The sequence below is a fragment of the Chenopodium album genome, chromosome 8 (genome assembly GCF_948465745.1).
Source record: "Chenopodium album chromosome 8, dcCheAlbu1.1, whole genome shotgun sequence".
Taxonomy (NCBI): Eukaryota; Viridiplantae; Streptophyta; class Magnoliopsida; order Caryophyllales; family Amaranthaceae; genus Chenopodium; species Chenopodium album.
The window spans coordinates 52,921,207-52,937,441 of NC_137841.1; positions in this window are offsets into that span (position 1 = coordinate 52,921,207).

Sequence of the window (16,235 nt, forward strand, 5' to 3'; positions counted from 1 at the left end):
GGTTTTTAGTTTAGTATTTTAATTGTTTTAGTTTAGTTTTATTTCTTTTTTATTTCTTTTATATTATTTTAACTTGTATTATAAATACCCTCTTTGGGTTATTTTCAATAACTATCAATCAACATTTTATTTTAGATAGTTTTAGATTAGTTTAGCCTTTACTTTCTCTCTCTTAGGGTTAGTTTAGGAGTAGTGTAGAGAGAGAAAGCTAGGATTTCCATGGAGTTTTTGAGAGGTTGAAGAAGCAACTTTGTGGAACTTCTTCTCATTTATTCAATGAGAATTTTCTAACTTTCTCTCATCTTTATTTCTTGCTTAATTCTTAGGTTTTGCTTTTTGTTTATTGATTTGAGTAGATTAATTAGTTTATTTGTTTAATCTTGTTTTTATTCTTATTTTACCTTGTTTTCCATGTCTTTCTTCATTATGTTAGCTTAGATTTTGTTCTAGGGAAATGGATGAAGGTTATGTTAATAAATTGAATGATTGAATGTGATTAGTATGGAATTGTTTCTTGATTAGTGTATATGGATGATGCTTTTATGGATTAGAATATTTCTAGCTAATTGATTCTATGTTCTTAATTGTGCTTTCAATCGATTGTGCGAGAGTGAGTTGGTTGAGAGCCCTAATTTCTTCCATACCTTTGCTAGGCTAATTGCACAAGAGTGAATTAGTTTAGTAGGATAATTAACATGCTTAATTGTGCGAGAGTGAGTTAAATGTGTTGATTGTTCCTAATCAAGGTCATTTTCATCTAATTGTATGATGTTATTGAAAGTATTGATGTAATTGGATTCCACTATCCCTAGTTTTAGTTATTTGTTCTTAGTTGTGTTTAGTTGAACCTCTCTCTATCTCACAAGATTTCCTACTAGTCTAGTTAGCACAAATTGATACACTTAGTCCTTTTGGGTTCGACCCTTTACTTACCACTAACTAGTTTAGTGTAAGTTTAGGTATTATAAATTTCTAATTTGGTTAGGGTTAGTAGTCCCAACGACCTACTTCAACCCACGATCAAATTTTGGCGCTGTTGCCAAGGACTAAGGCGTTCATTAGTTTGTGTTGATTAGATTAGCTAGGTTCTTGTATGTTATTTGATTTTGTTTGCTTTTTTTGGTTCTTTGTATAAAATGGCATGCTTATCTTTTCCTCAATTTGATGGTGAACCATGCTTACTTTGAAAGACTAGATGGTTTCCTTAATTACCATGGGTGTTCTCTTAGTGATGCTTGTGGTATAGCTTATTGGGGCATGAATGAGTATACTAGGGGAATGGTTGAGGACATGAATAATGGTAGATTTTGTCATTTGTCTATGCATGATGCGTGGGATTTCTTCACATGGCTTGCTAAGGATTCTTTAGATAGAGAATCTCATGTTTCTTATTTTGATTCTCAATGCCAAGATTCTTCTAATTTTTGCATGAATTCTCTTGATACTTCTTATGTGCCTTGTGATAATCCAATTATGAAAATTGACACCTTTCCCCCTTATGCTCATTTTGATGAGGTTTGTGCTAATTTTGATGATGTGCAATTTGACTTTGATCATGAACCTCAACCCAATAACATTGATGCCCGAATTCTCTCTCAAATGCAATATCTCACCCAACAACTCCAAGAGCTTAAAGAGGAACAAAAATTGAGAGAAGTGAGGCTTGCCCAACTGATGAGTGCTATGTTTGATTTAGATTTGTTGAGTCACTTAAGGTTTTGAGTGATGACAAACAGCTGACTAGCTGGTTCTTGTTGGTTTTATATTATATCAACTGACATTTTGAACAGGAACAGCTATCCCAAGTACTTGAGGCAATATGAAGTCCTTTTGAATCAAAGCATTCAAGAAATCTGTATCAGAATGTTCTATCAAGGAAGGCCGTCAAGACTTGAAGATTATGAAGTCTCTTAGATTAGGATAGTTGATCTTTGTAGTCTTTATAATGTTAAGTGTGCATGGATGTTTGTACGTGAGCTATTTGTATCCCTTACTTAGAGTATTTAGTGTTGTAGAGATCAGGAAAAGTTGACCTGATCCCTAGGACATTAACAGGTCAGGAAACAGCTGCTTCGTAGCTTGTTTCATGAACCTGGACATTAGTTCAGTAAATATTTTCTGGAATATATATTTCCTATCCTTAGAGAATATTTACTAAACTAATTGATTCAGTTTATGCAAAGTTGGAGATGAATTATTTCGCATATAACTTAGAATATATTATTCTACCCATTTATGGAAAGTAGAATAATATCTTAGAATATCTCTTATTTACAAAATAAAAGATATTCTATTTACCTAAGTTATGATCTGAAAAGATCACGAAAGATTTTATCTCCCAACCTTATAAAAGCATAAACTCGATCAGAATTTCGAGTGAGCTTTTCTGAAAAAAATTCTCTATCTTTGAAAGCTCGAAATACACTCTAAGGGAAATAGTTAGTTCATCTCTTACAAACTATTTATGCACACAGTAAGAATTGTTTTGTAATTATCTCTTGTAAGCTTTGAGTGGAAGCATTTAGAGGGAAACAAAGGGTTTGTATTGAATCACTAAGAGGTTAGTGATTGGGTAGCATTTACGAGTGTGAGTGCAAGTGCTTGTGAGTTCAAGTGCGAAGTGACACCTAGAGTTAGGTGTGGGGATCACGAGTGTGATCATTTGTAATTGCTTTTGTTTTTCAGAGTTGATTAATAAAAGTAATTAGGGTAGTGGAGGACGTAGGCTCAGAGTTGAGCTGAACCTCGTTAAATCTTTGTGTTGATTATTTATTGTATTTTCTGTTTCCGCTGCAGGACCAGTTAATCACCTGGTCCCCCTACATAAATAGAAGAAAATCCAATAATTCCTAACACTGCCCTGTACTCAATTCAACCCCCCCTTCTTGAGTACCAGCTGCACTTTCAATTGGTATCAGAGCCTCGGCTTCTTGTAAGGGTAACACCTAGAGAAGTAGATCATGAGTACTCAGGAAATGAATGCTATGGGATATGACAACAAGACACCAAAGTTCAATGGGAAGAACTATGCATGGTGGAAGAACAGAATCAAGAACATCATCATTGGCATTGATTATGAATGCTGGTTGGTTGTTAAGAATGGTCCCTTGACCATTGAGAAGTCTGATCCAGAAGGGAAGCTAGTCCCAAAGACTGAAGATGAATACATCTCCACTGATTACAAAAAGCTGGAGAAAAATGCTAAGGCTATGTCAATACTGCAACAGGCCATTGCTGAGAATGAGACAAACAGGATCTCAGCATGCACCACTGCCAAGGAGATCTGGGATACCCTTGAACTTGCCTTTGAGGGTACCAGTGAGGTAAAGAGGTCTAAAATTGATTTACTTATGTCAAAATATGAATCTTTTAATATGTTTAAGGATGAAGATATTAATACTTGTTTTGGTAGATTCATGACTATTGTAAATGATTTAAAATCTCTTGGTAAAAGCCTTACTGATGAAGATCTTGTTAGAAAGATTTTGAGAAGTTTGACAGGTGAATGGACTCCCAAGGTTACAGCCATTTATGAAGCAAAGGATCTTTCAATTCTATCAGTTGAACAGCTGATAGGTTCCCTCATGACCCATGAAATGCTGGTTGGATCTAAGTCAGAGAAGGTACCAGCAAAAGGAATTGCACTAAAGGGAACAGTCGAAGATGAGAATGATGAGATAGGAATGATGGCTAGAAGGTTTGAAAGAAGTTTCAGAAACCAGAAGGGAAAATTCATCAAGGGTAAGTTTAATAATGCATCAAATAAAAAAACTAACAACTTCTCTGCAACAGGATGCTTTAAGTGTGGTGAGAAGGGACACCTTGTGAAGAATTGTCCTCAATGGAAGGACAACCAGTCCAAGGAAGCAGACAAGATGGCCTACAAAAAAGCCATGGTTGCTGCTGTCTGGGGAGATACAGACAGTGATGAAGAGGGAGATGATTCAAGTCAGTCAGATGTATGTATGACAGCAATACTGAATCAAAGTTCAGAAGAAGGTACCAGGAATAGCAGAGGAACCAGCTCAGATGTCCATTGCCTCATGGCAAAGAAGCACCCCTTGGATCAACATCAGGTAAACATTGATCAGATCAAAAAGGATATGCTCTTTTATGATAGAGAAAACTTGATGGAATGTGCTAGTAGTGCTTTAGATCAATGTTTAGAACTTGGAATTGCTTATCATGATTTTAAGAGAAAGTTTAAAGAAAAGTCTAAAGAATATGATATTGCTAATTCAAGTTGTGATCTGTTGGAAAGTGTCTGTGCTAACTTGAAGCAGGAAGTAGCTGAACTAGAGATTGCTTTAGATCAAAGCAAACTTGAAATTCAGAGAATAAAATCTGATATGGGTTTGTGTGATGACAGTGATGATGAATGTGAGAAACAGTTTACAAGTTGTGTCATTAATGTGCTTGATTATAGTGGTGATGACTTGTATGACTTTGATAGTATAAAATCTAGGGCAAGTGCTCTAAATAGGTCTAAACTGTTAGAAGGATTCAACTTGTTAGTTGATGATGTAGAGGAACTATATAAAGCATATGTCCTAGTTAAGAACAGCAAAAGTACTGGTTCTGAAACTGTTTCTAGTAATATGCATGATGAATGTGAAGCTAAAATTTGTAGCTTGCAGGTTGAGTTAGCCCAGCTTAGAAAGACTAATTCATGTGATTCTGTAGTTTTGCATGATTCAAATATTTCAAAATTGCAAGCTGAGCTTGAAAGAGCTAAGCTTGACTTTGAGATAGTTGTTGACCAGAATTTATCCCTGCATGAGAAAATGAACTTAAAGGACAGAGAGTTCATAGAATTTAAGAAGAGAATGGATAAAGTCCTCCAATCCCAGAACTCATTGAACCAGTTAACTTTAACTGCTAGAAACAGTGGTAGAAGGGGACTTGGTTATACTGGGAAGGGGAACAGGAGGAACTGGTCTCCCAGAGATACTACATGGTTACAGGAGTATAAGAAAGGTAAGTATGTCTTAGCAAAAGACATGCATGTGTGCTATCATTGTGGCAAGAATGGCCATAAGAAATATGAGTGTAAAGACAGGAAAAGTAGATTGGATAAAAATAAGAAAAATGTTAAGCAGATTTGGGTTAGAAAAGACTTGCTTGAATCTGTTGTTGGAAAGGGACCCAAAAAGATTTGGGTTCCTAAAGCTAATGTTTGAATTTCCTGTGCAGGCTGAAGTGAGAGACAATACCTACTGGTATTTGGACAGTGGCTGCTCAAGACACATGTCAGGGGATAGGAAACAGTTTCTCTCACTTACAGCTCATGAAGGGGGAATGGTGACTTTTGGTGATAACAGCAAAGGTACCATTCTTGGAATTGGTAAGGTTGGTAAGTCACTTTCCCATGCTATTAGTGATGTATATTATGTTGATGGTTTACAACATAATCTCTTGAGTATTTCACAATTATGTGATAAAGGTAATAAAGTTGAGTTCAAAGACAACCTTTGTCACATAGTGAATTTGCAAACAAATGAACTTGTCTGCCAGGGATTCAGACATGAAAACGTTTACATTACTTATTTAAACCAAATCCCTGAGAACAAGTCCATCTGTTTGAATGCTGTTTCTGATAGGGACCAGTGGCTTTGGCATAAAAGGATGGGACATGTCAGCTTTAGACTTCTTAACAAACTCAGGTCTCAAGAATTGGTGATAGGCCTGCCTAACATCAAGTTTGAAGCAGATAGAGTTTGTGAAGAATGTGCTAAAGGGAAACAGGTCAAATCCTTTTTTAAGCCAAAGAAAACTATCAGTACCAGCAGACCTCTAGAACTTATTCATATTGATTTATGTGGACCCATGAGAGTCCAAAGTAGAAATGGTTCAAGATATGTGTGTGTCATTGTTGATGATTATTCCAGATACACATGGACTCTATTTCTGTCTTCTAAAGATGAAACTTTTGATGAGTTTATTGTGTTAGTAAAGCAGGTTCAGAACAAGATCAATCATCAACTGGCTGCCATAAGATCTGATCATGGATCAGAGTTTGATAACTCTAGCTTCATAGAGTTCTGCAGGGAACATGGAGTTTCTCACAATTTCTCTGCCCCAAGAACTCCTCAACAAAATGGAGTAGTTGAGAGGAAGAACAAGACTTTGGAAGAAATGGCAAGAACAATGCTCATTGAGAGTTGTCTCCCCAAGTCTTTTTGGGCAGAAGCTGTAAATACAGCTTGTCACATGTTAAATAGGTTGATGTTAAGGCCTCAAATGAAGAAGACTCCATATGAACTACTTAGAGGAAGGAAACCAAACATAGCATACTTCAGAACCTTTGGTTGTAAGTGTTATGTGCATAATAATGGTAAGAACAGCTTGGATAAATTTGATCCAAGAAGTGATGAAGCTGTTTTCCTTGGTTATTCTTCCCACAGTAAGGCATATAAAGTATTCAATAAGAAAACTTTGTGTGTTGAAGAAAGTGTTCATGTAGTCTTTGATGAATTTAATATGTGTTGTGAGAATGTGCAGGTTGATGACTTAGATGAGATAGGACTTTTGTATTTTACAGGAGAATCAACTGCTGTTTCCTTAGAAGAACCAGGTTCACCTACTGGTTCACCAGATGCTGCTGGTGAAGGACTTGGTCACAATGAAGGAGATCCTCAACAAGTAGATACTCATGAGGATGGAGATGAAGGCCCCCAAGTAAATGGAGAAAGCAACACCTCAGGGGGAACAGAAAACTTTCAGGACAAGTTTTCCACCCAGGTAAGGGAGGTAGGGGGAACATCTCAGCATACTGGTCCATCTGTGCAAAACCAATTCGATGGCACAAATGAACCAGGGATGCATGATGGTTCTGATGGATTAAATGAGAATGCACCTAGGTCTAGCATTTTTAAATATAAATCTTCTCATCCTACTGAACAAATTCTGAGTGATATCAGTAGAGGTATTCAGACTAGGAGAGCTGTTTATGAAAACTTTTGTGCATTTTTCTCATTTTTATCTAATATAGAACCAACTGACTACAAGATGGCTTTAAAAGATCCTGATTGGGTTTTGGCTATGCAAGATGAATTAAATCAATTTGAAAGAAATAAAGTGTGGCATCTTGAGCCAAGACCTGAGAACAGGTCAGTCATAGGTACCAGGTGGGTCTTCAGAAACAAATTGGATGATCTGGGTACTATAGTCAGAAACAAAGCTAGACTGGTCGTGCAAGGTTATAATCAGCAAGAAGGCATTGATTATGATGAAACCTTTGCCCCAGTAGCTAGACTTGAGGCAATAAGGATCTTGATTGCCTTTGCTGCTCATAAGAACATTAAGCTCTTTCAAATGGATGTTAAGACAGCATTTCTTAATGGTTATTTGAAAGAAGAAGTATATGTTGAGCAGCCCCCTGGCTTTGCTGATAGTCAATTCCCAAATCATGTATATAAGCTGGACAAGGCACTCTATGGTCTTAAACAAGCTCCTAGAGCTTGGTATGAAAGGCTGTCCAACTTTCTGATGGAACATGACTATAGAAGGGGAACGGTTGATAAGACCCTCTTTATCAAAACCAGGAATTTTGATTTGATTGTAGTACAGATATATGTAGATGATATAATATTTGGTGCTACTAATCAAATTTTGTGTAGTGAGTTTGCAGATCTGATGCAAAGTGAATTTGAGATGAGCATGATGGGAGAACTAGGATTCTTCCTAGGATTGCAGATCAAGCAAACAGTTGATGGGATCATGATACATCAACAGAAGTATCTAAAGGAACTAATCAAGAAGTATGGATTGCAAGACAGTAAATCATATGCAACTCCAATACCTACAAATGCAAAGCTAGACAGTGATGATAAAGGAGAGAGTGTGGAAGCTACACTGTTTAGAGGTATGATTGGTTCTCTTCTCTACTTGACAGCTAGTAGGCCAGATATAGTGTTTTCTGTGGGATTGTGTGCACGTTTTCAAAGCAATCCCAAAGAATCTCACCTAAAGGCTGTCAAGAGAATACTTAGATACTTAGTAGGAACAGATGATCTGTACTTGTGGTACCCCAAAGGTGGTTCAATTGAACTATTAGGGTACACAGATGCAGATTATGCTGGATTCCTAGTAGACAGAAAGAGCACATCTGGTATGGCACATTTCTTAGGTCCCTGCTTGATTTCATGGGGATCAAAGAAACAAAATTCTGTTGCTTTATCTACAGCAGAATCTGAATACATAGCTGCTGCAGCTTGCTGCTCCCAGCTGTTGTGGATAAGGAACCAGTTGAAAGATTTTGGTATTTTCTATGAAAATGTACCTATTTTATGTGATAATACAAGTGCTATTAACATTTCTAAGAATCCTGTGCAGCATTCCAGGACAAAGCATATTGAGATAAGACATCATTTCCTAAGAGATAATGTTGAGAAAGGTCTTGTAGAGCTGAGTTTTTGCAACAGTGAAGAACAAATTGCAGATATCTTCACTAAGCCATTGGGTAAAGAGTCTTTCTGCAAGTTTAGAGTCATGTTAGGTCTGACTAGGTCAAACTAAGAGACCTCTCTCAGCTGTTTTCCCCAATGATTGGCTAATTAAGTATTCTTTAAATGTGTGCGTGCATCATACCTTTGCAATCTGTCTATTATCTCAATGTTAATTGCTTATCTCTATGTGAGCAATATTGTAGCTAATCACTTTCAGGATTGAAGGTCATATTGAACAGATAAGCAACTGTTTCAGTAACCCTACCAGTAGAGGAAACAGCAGCAAATACGAACGGATTAATTTTGAAATTAATTTCAAATTAAACCGTGAGAAAATATTTTTTTATATTCTTATTTGATTTTAAAATCTTTCAAATATGGCAGTTATTTTCCTCTGACGGCAATTTGATCTGACAGTTGCAATTATGGCTAGTTGTTCATTTATGGAAGTTATTTCCAAATCAAAATAACTTCCAAATATCTTCTAATTCTCTGATTTTATTTCTGTTTGTCTCTATAATTTCTCTTTCTATATATTTGCTTCCCTTTCCTTGCTCCGTGATTATTCATCATTCATCAAAAATTCTCAACTTCTCTCTCTACACAAGATCAATTCTTCGAAGCTTAGACTAGCAACAATGGTGAGAAAGGCTGGAACTGGAAGGAAAGGAGGAAGGAAAGGAGGTTCCAAAGGAAGTTTGGCTAGTTCCCCCTCTTCAAAATCTCAAGAAACAATCAAGGATGTTCTTATGAACGTCTCTGAGCAGACACCTTCACAAGCAACACCAGAAATCAACCCCTCTGAAACTGAACCCATCAAGGCCGTTCCCTTGAGACAAACTCCTTCAAAAGAGAATGTCTTGAAGGAAAAACCTGTTTCACCATCAAAGACTAAAACTTTAACCCCATCTCCACAAAAATCCAAATCCAAAAAGGCCCCAAAAGAAAAATCCATCGAAACCCTCACTCAAATAACTGAAACCGTTTCTTCAAACCCCAAATCACCATCTGAGGGGGAACCTGATAAAAAGATAGCCAAGAAACTTGAAAAACAGTTAGAGGAAGTGGCTGATGAAGGATTGGATGAGGAGAAGGAGGACAAGAAGATGGAGGAGGATCTAGATGTAGTGGTGACCAAGGTGGTTGCTGGTACCACTACTGGTTCTGTAAGGAAAAGGCAGACTAGGGCTGCTTCAAAGGTCATTAAGGGCTCAGATGAGAAGGAGACTACACCATCTGAGCCTAAGAGAGGAGAGAAAAGGAAAGCAACATCATCTGTTTCCCGTATCTCCAAGGCTGCTAAAGGTAAACAACCTGTTACCCCCAGTACTGGTGCAACTTCTTTAAGTTCTAGGACTGTGTTATCTGGTTGTGGTGTTGAGAATGAATATTTTGATATTCTTGCTTTGAGTCAAGTTAAGGAACTTCTTGAGTTCCAAGGATGGATGTCTCTGTTTAATGATTTAAATGATGCTTTTGTTGGTCCTGTTCGTAAGTTCTTTGTTAATCTGAAGCAAAACATTGATATGTCTGTGGTATCAACTGTTTCTGGTAGTGTTGTACATGTTTCTGAGTCTGTTTTATCTGAGTTGCTGGGTATATCTAGAGATGGTTTTGGTAGATATAGCAGTGATGGGTGGCCCCTAATGGGAGGAGTAACACCTGAGGTGGTTACTCAGTTTTTGTTTGGAAAGAAGGAAGAAGCTGGTTCCCCTAGTGACTTTAGGGAGGCAATTATGTTGGTTCTGCACTCCATGTGTTTGAAGGTCTTTCTGCCCAAGGGTCAAGGCAGAGGTACTGTTAGGATCATGGACATGGTCCTGATCTATCTGATCATGAAAAAGGTTAAGGTTAATCTGCCAGCTCTAATGATGGAGCACATGCTGTACTGCCATGCTTCATCCCACAACTCCCTGCCCTATGGTTTCTTTATCTGCAAAATCATCAAGGAGCAGAATCCCAAGTTTTCTTTTTCTGGTGAGGTGGTGAGTCTTCAGTTGTTCTCCAAGAAAATACTCACTCAGAAGAAGATTGACTACTCTGGAAAGAGGCTGACTTTTGTAGGTCAAGAAAGTAGCCCAAGGGATGAAGGGAACCAGGAGGAAATCACTCCTGAGGATGTGGCAATGCTTCTTGCCAAGTTGGAAAGGCAGGATGAGAGGATAACAAAGTTGGCTGCCAGTCTAGTGCAGGCTGAAGAAGAAAGGAAGCTTGATACGCTTATGAACAACAAGAAATTCCTCACTATTTGCAGGGTGATTGATCACCTGTTGCCCCCAGAGTCTGGGATGCAGTTTGACCCTGCACACTGTAGGATCATTGAGACGGATGATGAGGAATCCTCCAGTGAGAAGGGTCCTGATGCTGAAGAAGGAGAAGGCTCTGAGGAAGAAGAAAATGAATCTGATGAGGAAGAAGAAGAAGAGAAAGAGGAAACAGAAGAAAAGGAGAAGAAGGAAGAAGAAAAGACAGATGAGGAAGGGTCTGACTTCGAGGAGGAGATCAACCCAGAGGGTGAAGAAGAGGATGAAGATGATGATGAATGATCACTTCAGTCTCCCCCTCCCCTTCCATTAACTGCCATAATATTTGCTGTTCCCCCACACTGTTAGACTGTTTTTAATGCAGTGTGGTTTCTATTATGTTTCTAACCTTCTGGTGTGTAATCCTGAACAGTTTTAAGCTTTTTCAGTTTTATGTGATTGAATAACCTGTTTGTGCTAACCTGCAGCATTGAGATTGATCAGTGGTTGAAACTACTGATTTTTGGCTTACTTGCGATATTTTGGTGTGCAATTCTATTTTTTGAATGCTTTTTAATGATGCCAAAAGGGGGAAAAGCAGGTTGAAGTTTCTGAAAAGGCCTTGTTAGACAATTAGATTGAGTCTTTTATTTCCTTGAGTCAGATAATCACAAAAACAAGTTAAAATAGAGGGAACAGTTAGATTAACTAACTGTTTCAGTGTCTTTTTACAAAAATCCAAAAACAAGTTGTTTCTTTTAAATAAAGATGGCTATCCTGGTCAGTCATCAGTGTCATAAGTCTTTTACACAAGATATCCCTTGTGTAGAAAGTCTTGTCTTCTTAAGTGTAGATTAGAACTTTCTTTACTTTGCTGTTTCTCACTAACGTGCAGGTGCAGGAAACTTCAAAGTGTTTGTCATCATCAAAAAGGGGGAATTTGTTGAGTCACTTAAGGTTTTGAGTGATGACAAACAGCTGACTAGCTGGTTCTTGTTGGTTTTATATTATATCAACTGACATTTTGAACAGGAACAGCTATCCCAAGTACTTGAGGCAATATGAAGTCCTTTTGAATCAAAGCATTCAAGAAATCTGTATCAGAATGTTCTATCAAGGAAGGCCGTCAAGACTTGAAGATTATGAAGTCTCTTAGATTAGGATAGTTGATCTTTGTAGTCTTTATAATGTTAAGTGTGCATGGATGTTTGTACGTGAGCTATTTGTATCCCTTACTTAGAGTATTTAGTGTTGTAGAGATCAGGAAAAGTTGACCTGATCCCTAGGACATTAACAGGTCAGGAAACAGCTGCTTCGTAGCTTGTTTCATGAACCTGGACATTAGTTCAGTAAATATTTTCTGGAATATATATTTCCTATCCTTAGAGAATATTTACTAAACTAATTGATTCAGTTTATGCAAAGTTGGAGATGAATTATTTCGCATATAACTTAGAATATATTATTCTACCCATTTATGGAAAGTAGAATAATATCTTAGAATATCTCTTATTTACAAAATAAAAGATATTCTATTTACCTAAGTTATGATCTGAAAAGATCACGAAAGATTTTATCTCCCAACCTTATAAAAGCATAAACTCGATCAGAATTTCGAGTGAGCTTTTCTGAAAAAAATTCTCTATCTTTGAAAGCTCGAAATACACTCTAAGGGAAATAGTTAGTTCATCTCTTACAAACTATTTATGCACACAGTAAGAATTGTTTTGTAATTATCTCTTGTAAGCTTTGAGTGGAAGCATTTAGAGGGAAACAAAGGGTTTGTATTGAATCACTAAGAGGTTAGTGATTGGGTAGCATTTACGAGTGTGAGTGCAAGTGCTTGTGAGTTCAAGTGCGAAGTGACACCTAGAGTTAGGTGTGGGGATCACGAGTGTGATCATTTGTAATTGCTTTTGTTTTTCAGAGTTGATTAATAAAAGTAATTAGGGTAGTGGAGGACGTAGGCTCAGAGTTGAGCTGAACCTCGTTAAATCTTTGTGTTGATTATTTATTGTATTTTCTGTTTCCGCTGCAGGACCAGTTAATCACCTGGTCCCCCTACATAAATAGAAGAAAATCCAATAATTCCTAACACTGCCCTGTACTCAATTCAACCCCCCCTTCTTGAGTACCAGCTGCACTTTCAAGATGGAAGTGAGGCACCTCACTTGGAGTGTGAGAGTGTTGTTGAGGATGATGTAGGGAAAGGGTGTGAAGGTGAAGGGAGATTTTCTTGTGATGAGAGGATTTTTGAGGATTTTGATCCTTTTCATTCCCCATTTGAGCTTGAATGCCATCCTTCCCCTTATTCACCCCCTTTGAGATCTTCCCTTGGTGAGGATGTGAGTGAGCCATCTTCATGTTTGAATGAGGGAGTTCACGAGGATGATGATGGTGAGTTTGAGAAATCAAGAGAGATTGAGAGTCCCTTGAGTGATGGTGGAAGAGTTGTGAATGAAGAAAATGTCGATTTTGAGGATTCCAACCCCCTTCCCCATCTTGATGAGTCTACCTTGCATGTTTGTGACCCTTCTATCCTTGAGTCTTTGGACTCATTTGAGGTTATGGCTAGCATGTTCATTGAAGGTGTAACAAATCACTATAGCCTTTTGAGAGATTTCATTGGCAATGCTTCATGGGAAAGGGATGAGTTTGAGAGAAACCTTTATCCTTTCATGCATGGTTTAGAGACTCTAGGCTTTGAGGATCTTGAGGGAGTTGTTGTTCATCGTTGTGATTGAGAGGAAGATGAGGTTATTTCTATTGGAAAGTTTTTGTTTGAGGGAGATTTGAGTCATGAGTGTTCTTTTGAGGATTCTATGATTGATTTTCATGCCCTCGTTGACGATGTGAGGCTTTGTGAGACCATTGTTTCTCCTCCCCTTCCTCATGTCCCTTTCTCAAGGAAATTTGACCACATCTTCTACTATCCCATGTTCCTCCCTTCTTTTGTCAAAGAGCCTATTGAGGACCTTCTCTTGTTTGATGAGACTCTCCCTTTTCATCCTCCTATTATTGAGGAAATGGGTGATTGTGCCACCCAAAAAGATTTTGAGGAGGTTTTGCCTTTTTATTCTTTTCCTTATTTTTCTTCTTCTTTCTCTTCTTATTTTCTTGATTTTTCTTTTGATTTTTCTTCTTTCTTTTGGCATCTTCCTCCTCACTTACGTGCAATAATCTTGTTGCACGTCATCCTTCCTTCATTTGCCTACTTGTTATCCTATGAAATGTGTAGTAGTGCATTTGATAAGCTCTTGCGTTCGTTGCAATATTATTTACTAGAGCGGTCTCGCTTGGACGTTAAACAAGCCTTGCTCGGGAAGTAACCCGAGGTTTTTATTGCTTTCATTTTCTTTTCTTTTTAGATTAGATTTTCTTTCATGGAAATGTTTGTGTGCCTTTTGCTAGGTACATGACTTGATATACTCTTATGCATTGGTTTGGATTAAGAAACAAGGAAGTTTGACTCCTATTTTTGCTAGCATATGGAAATCGAGATTCAATTCAAGAGGAAATCGGCTTTGAAAGGTTAAATTGGGACATTTGCGGGTATTTACACCCACCTATATCCGGTAATATATTTCTTAGCTCTTTCTCTAATGGTTGGTGACTCGTTGGACGTGTGTTGGTTTGTTGGATTGATTTCTTTCTTTTCCCCTCCCATGGATTATTTGGTTTATGTTTGAGTATATTTTCTCATTCAAGCTTGGGGGAGGGTATTCTATCATGTTTGGTGGGATGTTGATTCATTTATGCCACGCACTTGAGTATATGCATTTCCATGTCTTTTCTTTTATTTTGAAAAGTCCAAAAAGATTTTTGTTTACTTTCAAGGTAATTTTGGCAAAATGTGTTTTGTTTGTTCTTATTTTTGACATTTTTTTTTGGGACTTGAATCCTTGAATGTTTTTCTTCCTAAGTGGTAAATGTGTGCACGGTTTGAGAGTGTCATTGGTTGACTCTAGGATACTATATGCTAAGGTAATCGATTAAGAACTTTTAGGGGTTGTAGACACCTAAAAATGTCTCCTCAAAACCAAACCCGATGATGAACAACCTTTCACCGCCACTATTTGTCGGGTTCAGTATTTAATCCCGAGAGTACTTAAAAAATCGTATTTGATTAAATTCATATTTTTGAACAGTCCATGGATTAGTCTTAATGTTTGGTAAAAGCATCGTTTTTATTTCAGCCCAAACTTATTATTTAATTTTAGCCAAAACCTTTTTTTATTTTATTTTTGGCCCAAACCTTTTATTTATTTTTATTTAATTATTTTCTTATTTTAGCCCAAATAATAATAAGTCAGAAAAGGCCCGAAATTATCAATCGGCACTTAAAATGCCGAATGAAATTAGGGTTAAAAATGTATTTAGACGGAAAAGTGGGCTTGGAATTCCCGCGCCACGGCAGGTACCCACCGTGTCACGGGAATCCTTCCCGTCTGACGGTGGAATTTCCCGTGACACGGGAATTTCCGTGTCTTTTCCGCGTAAACCCTTAACGCATTTTCTTCCCCGTTTTCTGAAAATTTCCCGTGTCACGGTACAGTTTGCCTTGTCGCGGGATACTTTTTTTTAGGGTTTTTATCATTTTAGGGTTCCGTGTGCTCCCTCAGCATATTTTCCCTATAAATACCCTCTCATTTCTGATGTACGGGGCATCAATTAATTCTCGAGTTTATTTTTCTCTCTTCTATGCTTTAGCTTAAACACTAGCCTACCCTTCTCATTTCAAAATTCCTTCTTCAAGTGCTCAAAGGAGTCCATACTTTACTCGTGGTTCTGTCCTTAAGCCAAGGCGTGAAAGGTAGAACTGTTTGAGGGTTTGGCCCCAAATCAACTCTACTTTATTTAATTTAATTTAATTGTTATTTTATTATTATTTCCTTGAAGTTACTAACTCGTTTATTATTTTGTAGTTACAAAAAAACAGAATCAAAGTAAGAATTATGTTCCTTTTATTTCTATTATTTTTCTAACGATTTTATATTGTTGGAATTATGGTTAAATTGCTTCCAATATTAATGTTTGTTCTATATTATTTATTGATCACTATATTGCATGTTTAAAGGGAATATGTAATTGAAAATCACGCCTAATAAGATAATTTGGACAACCGGTTTAGGTTCCTTTTTAATCTTGTTAATTAATTCAAGTGATCACAAATATTTTAGAATAATATGTTGCATTAATATTCAACCAATTTAGCATAATAATAGTTTTGAGCAAATTGAATCTTTGTTTGCATGCCTTTGAGATCGCAGGAATCACTTTTCACCATAAGAATCGAGTAGAGGCCAATAAGGGCAAATGTGACTCCATGACTCACTTCGTACCATCATCCCCGATCCTCCTTTTCGTGGTTCCGAACCATATGGAGTTAGTAATCTCATGGATTATGAATGGGGTGTAACCTTCACGGGTCAATCGTTGTTGCCTATCGTTGTTCTTATCGTGGTTGCCTTTTTATGATCCGTGAACTGTTTACAAGTTCCTTAAAAACTTGTTGGCGGCTCCCTACTTTCCTTGTCCCTAATCG